The following is a 16,326-nucleotide window of genomic DNA, read 5'->3' on the forward strand; positions in this document are numbered from 1 at the left end:
TTTGGAGATGTTTAAAATAAGACCAAGATCTAATTTGCCCTCAACTCTGCCAAAAGAAAATCCAATCAACAAAATATTTTGAAAAACTGAAATAGTTCTTACCAATAATAAAGTATAGCCAACCTCCATCTGCCAGTGAAAAGGCCGAACTGTAAAATTATGTGAAGGCTAGAACAAAATAAATTCCATGCATATAACTCAAGTGCAAATGTTTTTACTACTTAGAGTCACAAATCATTGTAAAATAATACAAAAGGCATGAGTTTTGCGTAAGTGAAGACAAATAACTACTTGACTTGAATAAAAGGAAATACAATACTTACCACTGTTGAGTGCATGAAGCTTGAAAGTATGTAATTATTTCATCATCATAATAAATTACCTTTTTAGTAAATAATTACAAGCTTATGCATATCCATGGAACAGTGAACAAACAAACAAACAAAAGGCTGTAGTGCACAGAAATTCTATAATCTGAAGCAATGGATAATAGAATAACACAACAAAATTCATGTCTTGACTGACTACCTGCACTATCTGCAAGGTATCATCTTCATAATGGAGAGACTTAATGAGAGGAGAGACTCTAAAGACACTTTTGGCATTGTTTCTTATTCATTATGTAAGCAGCATCATTTACAGTTGTTTTTTTCTTATAATTACATAGCAATCATAATACTCATAAAAAGGTCAATTGATATGGATGAGACTATATCTACTGATGAGATAGAACTATCATTAATCTTTGTTTCAAAAACAAAGTAGTAATTTTTTTTGTTTGTTTTACACCTGCGAACTACATACTCAGTACTAATGAATGCATGTATATAAATTTAGACTGAACACTTTTTTTTTAAATGTGCCTGACATTTCAGAATCATACTGAAAGATTCATGCCTGCCATAAATAATGGTCATAAATCTAGGAATGTACTAAAAGCAATAATCACAGAATAATGCAAAACTAAATGGTATGGTAAAGGAAGAAAGAATCCCTGAAAATGGAGATGCACTCAAAGCATGTTTTATTTTAATTTTTAATTTTTTCTTATTGGAATTCTTTAGATGCAGAAATTTTGAATTAAAAAAATCAAAAACAACAACAACAAAAAGGAAACAAATATGAAGCAGCCCCCCTTAACAAAATTACAGTCAATCTGTGTAATTCTGGAATATGCACCCATTCATATTTTACCTAGATTGGATAGATTTGAAATTTTTCCACTCCATCTAGCTGTTTTTCACACACCATGTCCATGCAACACATTGGTACTGCTGGCTAATAAACCACAACAAATATACTGAAAGATGACTAAATCTTATTTTCATGTTTAGAAAAACAGAAATTTTTTAAATACTGTTGTGAGTCAGTTTGGTGGGTGGGGGGGTGGGGAGACAGGTTGTGGGTTTTGTTTTGTTTTTAACAAAGTGTGGGGTTTTATGGGTCAGGTCAATTTTTAATATGTGACAAAGATCAATTGATGCCTTGCCTCTGATTAGAATTTTAAAGGATTCCTGAAGAAACAATCACATTGTAATTTATTCCACAAGAAGCATCAAAGTAATACATAATTTTAACATGGTTTTGTATAATATATACATTCATATATATACCTTTCTCATTTTCTACTAACTCATTTTTTCACTTAAACTTGGTGATCACATTTGTAGAAAGAGATTCTTAGTGTTTACCACAGTTGGACCTTGGTGCTACGGATGATCAACTTTTACTTCAACAAAATCTCTGCCTACCCAGATCACATAGGAAGGTTTTTGGCTATTTGAGAAATACACATAGGAGATTTGACAGTATCAGAGAACCTTGACTACACCACAGCATTTCTCAAGTGGTTTCACTATCAGGAATAGCACTAATATTCATGAGGGGAAACAAAGGGTTAGATAAATAACTAAAAGAGAGACCTTTTAAAGAATAAAAGGCAAGTATTTTTTTCATACTGCACAGCAGTGCTCCTTGTCCCAGAAAAATCTCAATAAAAAAGTACAGAATGTGACATGAATTTTGATATTTCTGTGTAGATTTTTTGAAAAAGTAACATGAACAAGACTAAAAAGTAACCTTCTGGCTGTTGATGCAAGCTCCTGATGCAACATTTATGTAAGTGTGTCTACCGCTGTAGCTATGAAAAAAAATATTTCAACTTTTTCTAAAAGATTGAATGACAACTTCTAGTTCATAAATTTATTCTTATAAGCTTTAATTATTCATAGCTGTCATATACAGCAAGAATAGAAGCAATCTATAAACTTGATTTCACTGATACACAAGTACATGGTTTTCCGAAAAGACACACACAATTTCAAAGCAGTATATTTCACAATGGCAACATGTTATAATTACACAAAAATTTACAAATAACTGGGAGAGGCATCTAACAGTAATAATTTGAAACTCTATGCCCTGCCCTTTCAAGTGGTCAGAGTTTCATTCATGGGCAGTTTGTGATTGCAGAGATATAAAGATTTCAAATGGCATCCATCTTTTTGAAACACCCTGTAGTATGTATTAAAAGAGGAAGACACTGACATGTTTCACCACTTACTTTTCACACATTTGAACTAACCCATTCTACTTATGGTAAGTATATTTCGCTATTATCTCTATCTGGTAACTGCACAAATATTTTTGATAGTATGAATCAGGGTGGTGAGTCACTAGGCATTTTTATGCAAAAAAGAAACACTTTAAGGTATCACAATATCTTAATTCTGTCCAGATGATTACTACTACTGTAATTTTATTGTGTCATTCAGAGAGATCTACTGCATGCTACTAAGAATTTTTTCTGTACTTTTCAGACCAATAGACATTAAACAAAAAATATCTATATTAAATAAAGGTCTATATAATTTTGTCAACAGAAACAACCAAAATAACAACCAAAAAACTCTGGCAGTTGTAGAAATAGTAAAAACTTAATAAGAAACCCACAGAAGTTCTGGGGAGACATATTAATGGGTAGAATGAAACTAACAGTGGTAAAATGCACAATTATCAGTTTCTCACATGGCTCTGCAGTTTGTCGCTTGATAGGTGCTAAATACTGTGACAAATTATGCAGACGTGTAATCAACTGCACGGATGCTTGTAAAAGCTTAAGTACCAACAGAAAATAATTGAACAGACTGCCAGCTTAGGGAGCAAACTGAAAGACCTTTTGAAAACTCCGAATTAATGAACTATTTAAGCAAGGTGACTTAACTTGTGACTTAGAATCAACATTACAGACAGAAGAAATAAGATTAAGAAACTTTTCATGTCCCTTTTCCTCATCTAAGTAGAGTTCAACTTGGAACACTGGATTGTTTTGAAAAGTGAATGTCTCAAGGCAATGTTACCTGTGGTAGCAGGTTGCCTTATTTTGAGACAAGTTTGTAAGATAAGGGTAAAATTTAGCTTTTGAAGTTTTAAAGACCTGTAAAAGACAAGTAAGGTAACTGTATGAAATCTGAGATTCTGACAGCAGAAGTCTATCATCAAATAATATGAAGAAAAAAAAAAATAATTGGTTACCTAAATACAGATCTGACTTGAAGAATTCTACATCTCTCTGACTATGTGAAAAAAAGATAGCATCTGTAAAAGTAACATCTTGAGGGGAAAAAAAAATCTTACATTTAAAATGCTATTTGAAAATAAAATGTCCATATAACCCTAACACCACTTGTAATAAATTATAAAATTCAGTGAAACAAGGAGGAGATGCATTCATTAAATCTAAAAAATACAGGGCTGGAAGTGAATTTAAGAAATCAACATGTTTGCCAGGTGAAACAAGGGAGGACAAGTGAGTACACTTGGTAGACTTTAATCTCCAGCAAAGAGGATTCCAGACAGTTTCTATGTAATGTGAATGAATGTTCAGTATTATCGTACTTAGAAAGTATTCCCTAACGCCCAATTAATTTTTTTCCCCTTAAAATTTGAGTTCATTGTTTCTTATTCTGTTACCAGTAGACATGGAGAACAACTGATCATTATTTCGTCTGCGCCGGCAGTTCACAGTTGGTTGCTATGCACCAACATGCTGTCTCTATGAGTGCACATACAGGCAGCCAGTCACAACAACAACAGAAACATTAATTCCACACCTACATGTAAAAATATGCTTATGATGCCCAACCCTGAAGTTTTTCTGCTTCAGACAAAAAAACTGCTATTCCCTCTGCTTTTTGTTAGCAGCTGATGGTTTGTAAACATCATTCTCACTGTGTTTATCTGTATACCCTCCAATGTGCTTTCAACCATTTGAAGTATACTGCAGTTTCATATAAATTTTATAGCCTAAGTTACCTGAATTCTCCATCAATCTGTTGTACTCCAACTCACGCAGTATATGTGGGTGAAATAAATACCCTTTTTGTGCAAGGCAGAAATTTGGGTAGTTCAGCCTGAAGAAAGAAGGCTCTGGGGAGACCTTATTGCAGACTTTCAGTACTTAAAGAGAGCCTGTAAGAAAGATGGAGATAGACTTTCTGGCAGAGCCTGTTGTGGTTGGACAAGGGCTAATGATTTTAAACTAAAGGAGTGGAGATTCAGGTTAGATGTAAGAAAGAGTTTTTTTACAATGAAGGTGGCAAATACTGGCTCAAGTTGCTCAGAGAGGTGGTAGATGTCCCATCCATGGAGACATTCGAGGCTGGGCTGGACGGGGCTCTGAGCAACCTGATCTAGTTGAAAATGTCCCTGTTCATTGCAGAGGGGTTGGACTAGGTGACCTTTGAAGGTGTCTTTTAAACTAAACTATTCTATCATTCTATTAATTTAATAGTAGATAAACTGAAATCTTAGTATGATTAACTAACTGTTACTAGCCCAGATTTAATTATTATGAAGGAAATACTTGTGTTACATAAAAAGTCCCCCAAATAATAACACAATTAAACTTAATATACAGACATTTCCTTGCATTTTATCTGTTATTCTCTGATATTAAGGTCATCCTTTCTCTAGCACTCTTATGATTAAGTGAATGGGTGAATGGCTTCTCCCTCATCACTCTAGGACCCTCTTGGAATTATTTTTTTTATGAATTCTAATATGCTATACACTTTGATTTCTTCACTGATCCACAATTCTGTATTACATCCAAGTGTACACTATAAAGCATGTTTTACATACACACATTACTTGTTCTATATACCCTCTCTGATTCCCAAAACCAGTTTTGTCAAGGTTACATTCCTTCAGTGATGAGTAATGGCCCACTGGAAAACTCTCCATAGCCCTGGGAACTCTGGTATTACCCTAAATATTTACCTAAGGGCTCCTGATAGCATCATATGCTTGTACTCCTATATCTTGCATTTTTATTTGCAAGTCATAGAAAGGACATTCTGCATGGAATAAAGACTTGATATTATTGTTTGTTAACTACAGAAATTCAACTGAATTTTTAACAGTAGATATTGTATCACATGACCATATAATGCTAAACTAAAGATGAACAGATTAGGTAACAGTTATCTGATTGTTAGACAATTGCTAACATAGTTAAAACAAGCTTCAGGTAAGCTTAAAACAAATCCAGGCAAAGCATACCTGCCAGGAGGTATGCTGGAGACCTTGAAGACTTAACATAAAGGCCTGTGACCTGCTACTAGCACAAGTAATTCTTAGTGTCCACATAATACTGCAAGCGAAATATTACCAGAAATAAGAAGAGTCAAATAATACTCTCTCACCTGTGTTGTATATGGTGTCAGTCTTATTACTGTTAAGAATGCAATCACATATTACTTAGAATCAATGCTTATCACATTTAAAAATACAATTTGCCACTACAAAAACAAACAAACAAACAAACAAAAAACTAAAAACCCCAACCAACCAAAAAACCCAAACACACAAACAAATAAAGGCCACACATTCTTGGTCGATAATCAGTTTGTATGCTGTAACAACTGCAAGAGTGTTTTAACCAGTAACAATTTAAGTGATCTCCTCCAAAGTACACAACTTTCAAGTCTCTAGAAAGGAATGACATTTGATTGAAGCAATATCTATTCTAGGAAAAATTGCATCACATTGTGACTGTAATGATGCTGTCATGCAAAAAGGTGCAAAGAAATCCTGGCACAGCTTTCAATAAAGCCACAATTGAAATGTAAAGTACTTCTACAATTGTCAGGAAAAGCCACTTTAAGTAGGAGTTCTCACCATCATGGTAAAAAAAACCAAACCAACTTCAAACATTCCCCATGCCCTGCCAAAAGCCAGAAACCCACCAAATATCTATTTACACACTTATCTATCTTCTCTTATATGCCAAAATATGTACAGATATGAGTTTCAGCTTATCTTTTGTCTGATTAGTAGAGTGAAAAGAAAAAGATGAGTATTGTATAATTTGTTCTAAGTTACTTCATATTTAACTGCATTAACTGAGGTTAAATTGTACTATCCACTTACTAAAAACTTAAGGGGGAAATACTCTGCTATATTATTCAACTGCTGAATTCAATGCTGAATACAATAACCTGTATTTGTATCCCACAGGGATGCATGGTTTCCACTGTTTTGTTTTGTTTGTTGTTGTTGTTGTTGTTGTTGTTGGTTGGTTGGTTGATTGATTCTTGTTTCTGTTTGATTTTTAATCTGATATGAATTTTGCTCTCCATCAAATCTCCTAAAGGTACTCCAAGCAACCAAACAAATAATGTTTGATTGCTGCATTTCTTTTCTCCTAAACTTAAAATAAATATCAGATTTGGCAACTGGAGGTTAGAAATAAATTTCTCTTTCAATTGCAATAATTGATAGAGATGTGTGAATGATTTTTTCCTTCCTTTGTATTTAGCGAATCTCTGACAGTGCAAGATTTTAGTGCATCAGGTATATCTGTGATGCTCTCAGCCCTTGGTTCTTCCTTTCTGTAGCACATAATAACCATGACTTTCCCTCTTTTAGTACAACTCGTAAGTTTGTTAAGGAAAATTCATAGTAACATAATTTGAGAGTGTTTTATGTGCTCTGATGATATGTGAATGACTTAGCAACTTCCCTAGTTTAAATATTTAATATGTGTTTGCTGACAATTGAACTGAAGTCCATTGTTATCAACTTTTCATTATTATTAGGTTGGTGCAAAAGGAACGGCATTTTTTGTGTTGTTGAAATTTGTCATTTGATATTGGAGTACATTCTTAAATAAATGTGGTTATGTTATACATCTTTTTAATATGTTTCTCTCCCTTTATGATTTTTTTTGCTACTGCCTTATTCCTTACTGTTTAGATGTTAGACAAAAGGCAAATTCAAGTGATTTTCTTACTTGAATTCAAAATGGGTCATAAAGCAGTGAAGACAACTTGCAACATTAACAGTGCTTTTGGCCCAGGAACTGCTAGTGAACGTACTTTGCAGTGGGGGTTCAAGAAGCTTCACAAAGAAGATGAGAGCCTTGAAGATGAGGAGCATAGTGGCCAGCCATCATCACAGTATCACAGTATCACAGTATGTTTGGGATTGGAAGGGACCTCAAAAGATCATCTAGTCCAATCCCCCTGCTGGAGCAGGAACGCCTAGGTGAGGTCGCACAGGAATGTGTCCAGGCGGGCTTTGAATGTCTCCAGGGAAGGAGACTCCACAACCTCCCTGGGTAGCCTGTTCCAGTGCTCTGTTACCCTCACTGAGAAGAAGTTCTTTCTCATAATATGACAATGACCAATTGAGAGCAATCATTGAAGCTGATCCTCTTACAACTCCATAAGAAGTTGGTGAAGAACTCAACATCAACCATTCTATGGTCATTCGGCATTTGAAGTAAATTGGAAAGGTGGAAAAGCTGGACAAGTGGCTGCTTCATGAGCTGACTGAAAAAAAAAAAAAGACATTTTGAAGTGTTGTCTCTTATTCTATGCAACAATGGTGAACCATTTCTCAATCAGATTGTGACATGTGACAAATAGTGGACTTTATACAACCACTAGCAATGACCAGCTCAGTGGCTGGACTGAGAAAAACCTCCAAAGCCCTTCCCAAAGCCAAACTTGCACCAAAAAAACCCACCGTCACTGTTTGGTGGTTTGCTGCAGGTCTGATCCACTACAGCTTTCTGAATCCCAGCAAAACCATTCCATCTGAGAAGCGTGCTCAGCAAATAATGAGATGCATCAAAAACTGCAGCTGGTATTGGTCAACAGAGAGCGCCCAATTCTTCTTCATGACAACATCCAACCGCACATCACACAACCGACACTCCAAAAGTTGAACTAATTGAGGTACGATGTTTTGCCTCATCCGCCATATTAAACTGATCTCTTGTCAATTACCATTTCTTCAAGCATCTTAACAATGTTTTGCAGAGAAAAGGCTTCCACAACCAGCAGGATGCAGAAAATGCTTTTTAAGAGTTCGTTGAATCCCGAAGTGTGGATTTTTACACCACAGGAATAAACAAACTTATTTGTCATTGGCAAAAAATTGTTGATTATAATGGTTCCTATTTTGATTAGTAAAGATATGTTTGAGCCTAGTTATAATGATTTAAAATTCACGGTCCAAAACTGTGCACCAGCCTAATATTTACAGCTATTTTGTGTCTTAATTTATTTACTCCAGAACATTTTTCTTTTCACCATAGTGGCCAGAATCTTTGATGTGACTTAGGTGCCACATTCAGTCCCCATGCATGACCACATTAGTACAAGTGTGTTTAATGTAAATATTATTTCATGTTTATTTAAATGCTATATTTATTAAAACAAAAACACTCTAAACAAGTAACACGTACATAAATTAAATAGAAGCAGCCGCACTTCAAAAATAAAATGTAAGTCTTTTAAGTTCAGTGAAAGTATTAATAACGTTTATTTCAGAACATCTGGAAAGGGAATCACCTATGCACTTCATAGTAATTATTGATGTTCATGCTACTAAAGCTCATGTCACCTTAGAAAAGCTATTAAATGCTGTGCGAAGTCCAGACTAAAACCAAAGTGCACCACTGAGTAAGAACAACCAAAAGACCACACATGCTTAGAGAGAATGGTAAATTAAAAATAAAAATTAAAAGAAAATCTAAAAATAGTATGCTAACTTCAATTACAGGAAAAAAAAAGATAAGAAATCTACTGCACCTTTCTTGTAGGTTTTACCTGATAGTGCCAAATTATGATCAACAAGTACAGAATAGCAAGTTATTATGTAGATAATCTGCTGTCTGGGTTTTGATTGAGACAGAGTTAATTTTCCTCCTAGTAGCTGGTATAGTGCTGTGTTTTGGATTTTGTATAAGAAGAATGTTGGTAATACACTGATGTTTTGGTTGTTGCTAAGCAACATTTATACCAAGTCAAGGACTTTTCAGACAGGAGGCTGGAGATGCACAAGATGTTGGAAGGGAACACAGTCAGGACACCTGATCCAGACTAGCAAAGGGAATATTCCATACCATATGACATCATGCTCAGTAGACAAAGCTGGGGAGCTGGGTAGGGGATGGCAATCACTGCTTGATGATGGGCTAGGTAGCAGTAAGTGGGTGGTGAGAAATTGCAATGTGCATTATTTGTTTTCTATATTATTATTATTATTATTATATTTTCCTTTGTTCTTCTATTAAACTGTCTTAATCTTAACCCATGAGGTTTCTTTTCTATTCTTTCCCCTGTCCCACTGGGGGACAGGTATGAGCAAGCAGCCACACGGTGCTTGGTTGCTGTCTGGGGTTAAACCACAACACCCACATCCCTAGACAGAGACCAGCTTCTGTCCTCTCCACAGCAGCATTTTATACACACTCAGCAAATTTGTTGATTACACTTCAGTTATATTATTCTTAAGTAAATATACATTTTATTTGTAATTATTTTTTAAACAATGGAGCAACATGGGTCAAACCTACTTCATAGGCTGTGCAGAAATATTAGATTATTTACTATTATAACACAAGAGGTTTGGCTGTCTGACTATAATAGGCTGAAATATAAGCTTAAATTCAACAAAGTAATATCGTTTTGATACTTCTCTTTGAGACTCTCATACATAAATGGACTAACTAATGCAACAGGGCTGTTGTCTACAGAAACAGAGTCTGAATTCAATAGAAGCTTTAGAAAATAATATTAAAAGATTCACTGAAATAAAAAGCTGCAGTGGATAAAGTGCTATACTCATCCAAATGAAAACAAAATCAAACACTGTGAAGAAAACTGTACTTCAGGAATAATCACAAACTAATTTTCACAGAGAAAAAAAAAAACAAAAACAAAGAAAAAAGAAAACAAACAAACAAACAAACAGACAAAACCAAAACAGCTACTGATTAATTACTAAAAGAAAGAAGAGTCAGCCTTCCAGAAGCAATAGAAATTTTGTGGAGGTAGGTGTAGGCCAAGGTACAATTCAAGTCCCAAGAGCCTTTGAGATGTAACATGGGCTGGTAGTTAAAGAGCCAAACAGGTCCAGAAAGAGTGGGACAAAGTATTTTTGGAAAACAAGATCAGAACTACAGCTCAGAAGGGATGGTGCTACATCTGACTGTTCATCACATGACGCCAGAAAATTTGTTTCAAACCGATGAAACTGACATCACACTGTATGCAAAATTTTTCCCATCATCTGTAGATGACGGAAAACAGCGCATACATCAATGGCAAAAATACTTAGTATTTATACATCCTCTATGTAAAAGTAACTTGTTAAAAAAACCTGAAAGATGGTAGCATTTTCTTGTAATCTTTATAGTCTTCTCATAAGTCTTGGACTTCTGTCAAGAATTATTTTAAGATGAATAAAAGTCCTAAAGCAATCCGCAATCATCATCTAAATGGGAAGCCATAAGTAAAACATGTAGACTAACAATAATATGATCTGTGCTTCTGTGTCATATGTTTAACCTTGTAAATGAATAATAAAACAATTCAATTAAACAAAGCATATTAGAATTCTAATGGACATCTCAACTATATAGCAGATATTTTCTATTATTAGAGCTATGTTCTTTTCATTATTTTTCTAGTACAATACTTGACTCGTATTATTCATGTAAACTGACTACCTCTGAATGACACCTCTGTATTAATTTTGCTAATTTTTAAAATGTGTTAATTAAAATTGTTTTATGTTACTGAATAGACAACCTGACCTGTTTATGTTCTTCTCAGAAAATAAGCTGAATTGCAGCATCTCTTTCACTGAAAATAATTACTGTTTTCAACAGGGACAAAACATGCTGGAAATACAAAATGATGAATTTAGCATATTTGTGATACAACAGTGTAATTATTTTACTTAGCAAAACATTAAAAGAAGATTAACTTTTTCCTCCTGAATTAAATGTCCACATGAAGTTATATTTTACTCTAAGCACTTCATTAGTTTTGGTAATTATTTCCTTTATTACTCTTATTTGATTCTGAATGTTCACTAGTGCTTGCTACTTAAACATCACGGTAGTAATAAATCTTAAAGGCCAACTATGAACTAGAAACTATTAAGCCTCTTGAGTGTGTTAAGCTTCTCATACACCATAGTGCTCAACCTTATCTTATGTTAGCTATGCTCAGCTAAACATAGTCACATTCTGAATGTGTGACTTGAACAGCTCCCAACAAGGCTTGTATAGATAATTAAAAAAGCACTACAATAATTGAAGAACCCTTAGCTTCATCCTCTAGCACGGTGGATGTTTGTAGATCAAATCTGTCTCCATCCTCAAATGATATTACTGATGAAGTATGAAAAGAAGAAAGGTACATAAAAATTATTGGAATTTGACATTTCTTAGAGTTAGTGGAGGAGGAAAAATGATAGGTTAAGCCGTTTCATTATTTATATCTGAGATTACCCTCAACAGTACACTTTTTCATTGTTCCATAAAGTTCCACAAGCTCCATGGTTATTAGAAAAATCATGAATGACCCATACTGAGAAAAATGTAGCAAATAATAATAAGTTTTACGTTGAGCAGATGACTTGAAGAATATTATAAGTCTCTGGACTATCAAAATATCATTTTTATAATATTTTTTAATGTGTTTCTTATACAAAGTAAACACTACGGTTTCCAAATTTCACTGTACAAACAGATAAACAAATTATTCTCATGTGTAACTGTAAATATACATTATTAAACATGAATGGTGAATGATATCAATTAGACGTGAATATTTATGGTTGGTGTGGAATTAACCATGAAAATAAATTCTGCATCAACCTATCCACCTTGATGAGTCTAGTATTGGAGTGTGCTGAAGAAGTTATCAACAGTGTACTGCAGGTTTTAGCAGTAAAGTACTTTTTCAGACTTGGGAGATAATTCCCATTCCAGCAAAGATATTATTGACTCCTTTTTGAAGTTTAAAGAGAGGATGGACTATAGCCTCTTTCTCCTATTCTCATCACATTTTCCCTCTTCTCCAGAAAGTAAGAGACATGTTCATCTTTCTTTCAGGTGACAAAACAGACAAAAATCCATCAAAAGGGAAAACAAAACAAAACAATTTGATCTACTGTCCAAAGCCATTTTCTAGGTTTCTTGATGGTCTTAATCTTTGGCTCCTGCAGGACTGTGTTTCTAGTTGTGGTGGGTTAACCTTGGATAAAGGCCAAACTCCCACCCAGCCACTAACAGACTCCCTGTCCTTAGCAGAACAGCATGAGAAAATACGATCAGAAAGCTTGTGGTTTGAGATAAAGACAGAGAGACCTGTTTGCATGCTTATCTGTATTGTTCTGTAACTCAAAAGAGAAAAAGATGTGAGTTTCAGACTATCTTGTGTCTGCTCATTAGAAAACTGATCATTAGAGATCAGAATCGGTTACCATCATGGTCAAAAAAGACTTGACTTGGGGAAAATTAATTTATTATCAATTAAAAGAGATGTGGGTAGTGAGAAGCAAAAATCAAACATTAAAACACCACCTTTCCTCTCCCCTCTCCCAAAGGCAACTTCATCCCTTCACTCTTGACTCACCTACCCCATGTGGGTGGTGCAGGGGAGAGTGTATATATAGTGCATATGGTCAGTACATAGCAGTCTCTTTGCTCCTCTTTCCCTCTCTCATATTCTCCCTGCCCTGGAATGGGCTCTCCCTTGAACATTTTAGTGTTCTAATGCCACCACATTTTTCTACAGACTCAGACCAGAATTGTGCACCATAGTTATGATGTCAAAATACCAAAATCTGAAAGAGATACAAAATGTTGTCTTGCTCCCAAGCAACTCCTGTACACTTCCTGATGATTCCCCAAGTTTTGTTTCCTTTATTTATATTTGATGTTGAAATAATCTTCTAAATATATTCTCTCAAGTACTTCAAGTTATTCAGAAAATGAACTATGAAACAGTTTCGACCAAAATGTGCCATATTTTACATGACGACAGATCTAATAAACCACTTAAATAAAGCAGCATATTACATGTTACCATTACACATATTTTATCTTCATTTTTGTGGTGTTAGCCTACAACATTTAAAACTCTCAAAATATGCTTTCCTTTAGTTGCTACAAATTTTAACAAAAGGTCTTCAATTAATTTTTCATGTTGCTACTGGGATGAAAGTAAATACTCATTTGCTTTTTTCAACATGAAGAAAAAAGAGTGACTTTAATCATTCCTAGGAGGTGATAGCCATGATTGCTTCCTTCCTGTCCTCAGAAAAAATTGAATTATATGTTTAATTACTCTGTAAATGTGTATGTTTGTTCATCACAATATGCTGCAGTAAAGTAGATGTTCCTGATAACAGTAGCTTTAAACATGTTTTGATTTTAAAAGCACAGTTTTTTGAATCTAATGGCAGTCTTCTCTGAACTGCATTTCCATACTATCGACCCTGCAATATCCAAAATTAAATTCTTTTTCCCTCAATTCAGATATGCTTTGCCTGTTATGGTAATTGGATCTCTCTGGCTTTTTCTCAACTCCCAGACTTTTCCATCTTCTTTTCTTCCCTTGTCCTGTTGAGGAATCAGACTGAAAGAGCAGCTGGGTGGGTGCCTGGCAGCTGGTCAAGGTCAACCTACCACACTGGTAAACAATTGTAACTGGCAAACAGTAGAGGCTGATGACAGTAGCAAGATGTTCTAAACCACGTGGCCTGTGGGATACAAGCACACAGTTTACGTCTCAGTACAAAAATGTGAGAAGTTATATCATTAAAAACATTCAGAAAACTGGGAGACATCTCTGAAAAGCACTGCCTCTGAACACAGTTCCAGGCTGATATGAAGCATTATCCAGAGACTAAAGTGTGATTGTGCTGGAGCTGTGAAAAAGGGAGTTTTTGTAGGAATGGTAATTCTACCACTGTAATTGGTGCTGCTGCAACTGCTATGGTAATAAGGTCTAGTGGCTAAATGTGAATGTAAATGCTAATAAATCAAACAGGAATCATGGGACAAAATTATTAAAGGACTGTAACGTGTACCTAAAAGAGACAGGAAATTCAATCAGGGTCCTTGTGGCACCATTTAATAGCCATTTCTGATGGAAGCATAAAGTGGGGAGAAGTCACTTCTGAGTCATTTCTAAATGAATTTCATCTGCAGTTCAAACAAAACTTACAAAATGAATACCAAGTTGATTTTCCAAATGAAGTCTGTTTAAAATAGGTGATTTAGAGTTATTCAGAAATTATACCATTAGAATTTTAATTATTTAATATTAAGTATTTAAGACATTCATAAAAGAAATGCATATTTGCTTTCTTCATATTTTATAGTTTTGTAAAGCTCCATATCTGATACATTCCTCAGTATTAAGTGAATAGAAGAAGACCAGTAGCACATCCCTAACCAAGTTCAGAAGAACAGTGTCTGATAGTAACAACACTTAAAATACGACCAGTGACCTTCTAGGTGAAAGAAAAAGAGCAGCAACATCTCATCTCTGTGCCCTCTAGCTTTTCAGCTCAGGAAGGGAGGTACATGTACATCTGTGCATGTTTTGGAAGGAAAACTTGCTTTCCACTCAACAAAGCAAAGTTTGTGGGCATTTTCAGTCTTACAGCAGCACCAAGCTCCTATCAACTCTGTGTCCTCCCTGATTCATGTAGACAGTTGAAGTCATGTTAGAAAAGAAGACAGGAAAGAGAAAGGGGAAAGGAAAAAGGGAGGAAGGGTGGGGAGGGAAAAAAAAAAAAAAGAAATAAAAAGAGAAAAGAACCCCACAACCTTCAGTTCTTAAAAGACGTGTTAGAAAATGAAAACATAACCCAGAGAACCAGTTATCTCATTCTGCAGATGATCTAGAATGATATCACCAGTGGTCTGTCCCATGTATCCTAATATTTCCTCTGTGTTAATTTAAGTTATTTCAGTTATTGAATATATTACCTGGTGCTGATTTGAGAATAAGTATACTCATTTGCCACTTCCTGTAGGGCTATGTTTTTTTTGAGACTTCGCTGATTACTCAAACTCTATATCTGCCAAACATTAATTTTCCCATTCCCTGAAATTCCCACAATCCAATTATGAATTGTCAAAACTCATCTGCACAATAGAAGTTGAGAAGAAAGGCTAATCTAAAACTAACTAAATATTAAAATAAAAATGCATTTAGTAGAACGTTCTTGACATATTTATTTTAACAAATAAGTAAAGCCTAGTTCTTCAGTCATAGAAGCTACTTTTTTTCTCAAGGAAGTTTACACACACCTAGTACAGAAGGTGATTCAAATCAGCATTAACATCACACTTTCAATGTACATTATTATACCATGCAAGGGACTAAAATATGGCAGTGTAAAAGATAACAAACATGAAGTGAAAGTTAATATATTATTTATCTCTGTCCTCTTCACATCCTGTTGTTTTTATAGCAGAAGCCTGAAAACAGTGTTGAAATAACAGGAATTTTATCTTCAAAAGCACCACTATTACTATAGAAAATTCCCAATATGCTTAGATGATGAAAGGTTTTGTATATAAGTATGTAGCCCTGGATCATCCTACCAGTAGTATTCACTGATCAGGAATCAGTAATGAAACCATATTTGTTAATACCATAACCAGTACTATGACTTTTTCTACTAATCAAATTCAGATAGTCCTCCAAGTTATCATCAATGAATACATGACTAATCAGCACATTACTGTACAGTCCTTCCAGATCCACGATGACGTTTATGGCCTTTGACTGCAGTTTGCCACTCTGTCAGAACTGTACCTGGCACTTGAGTTAATAAAGAAGCAAAGGCAGAGCTCAGTAGCTGGTGACTGTCTCTCGCTTAAAATCCTATATCACTGCCCTGTCTCTGTCATGAGACCTCAAATAAGGGTGTGCTTCATGTCATTGTGCTAGGTAGGTGGAGACACTTCAGGGAGGAGAGGATAATGTACTTCAGCATCAC

General features: G+C 34.9%; 1 protein-coding gene across 1 annotated transcript in view; it reads right to left on the minus strand.

Moving 5' to 3' along the window:
- The window catches only part of CDH18 (cadherin 18), a 560,106-nt gene that overhangs the window by 381,719 nt on the left and 162,061 nt on the right, over positions 1-16,326 (minus strand). The window lies entirely within an intron of this gene.

This window comes from Patagioenas fasciata, chromosome 2 (assembly GCF_037038585.1).
Source record: "Patagioenas fasciata isolate bPatFas1 chromosome 2, bPatFas1.hap1, whole genome shotgun sequence".
NCBI lineage: Eukaryota > Metazoa > Chordata > Aves > Columbiformes > Columbidae > Patagioenas > Patagioenas fasciata.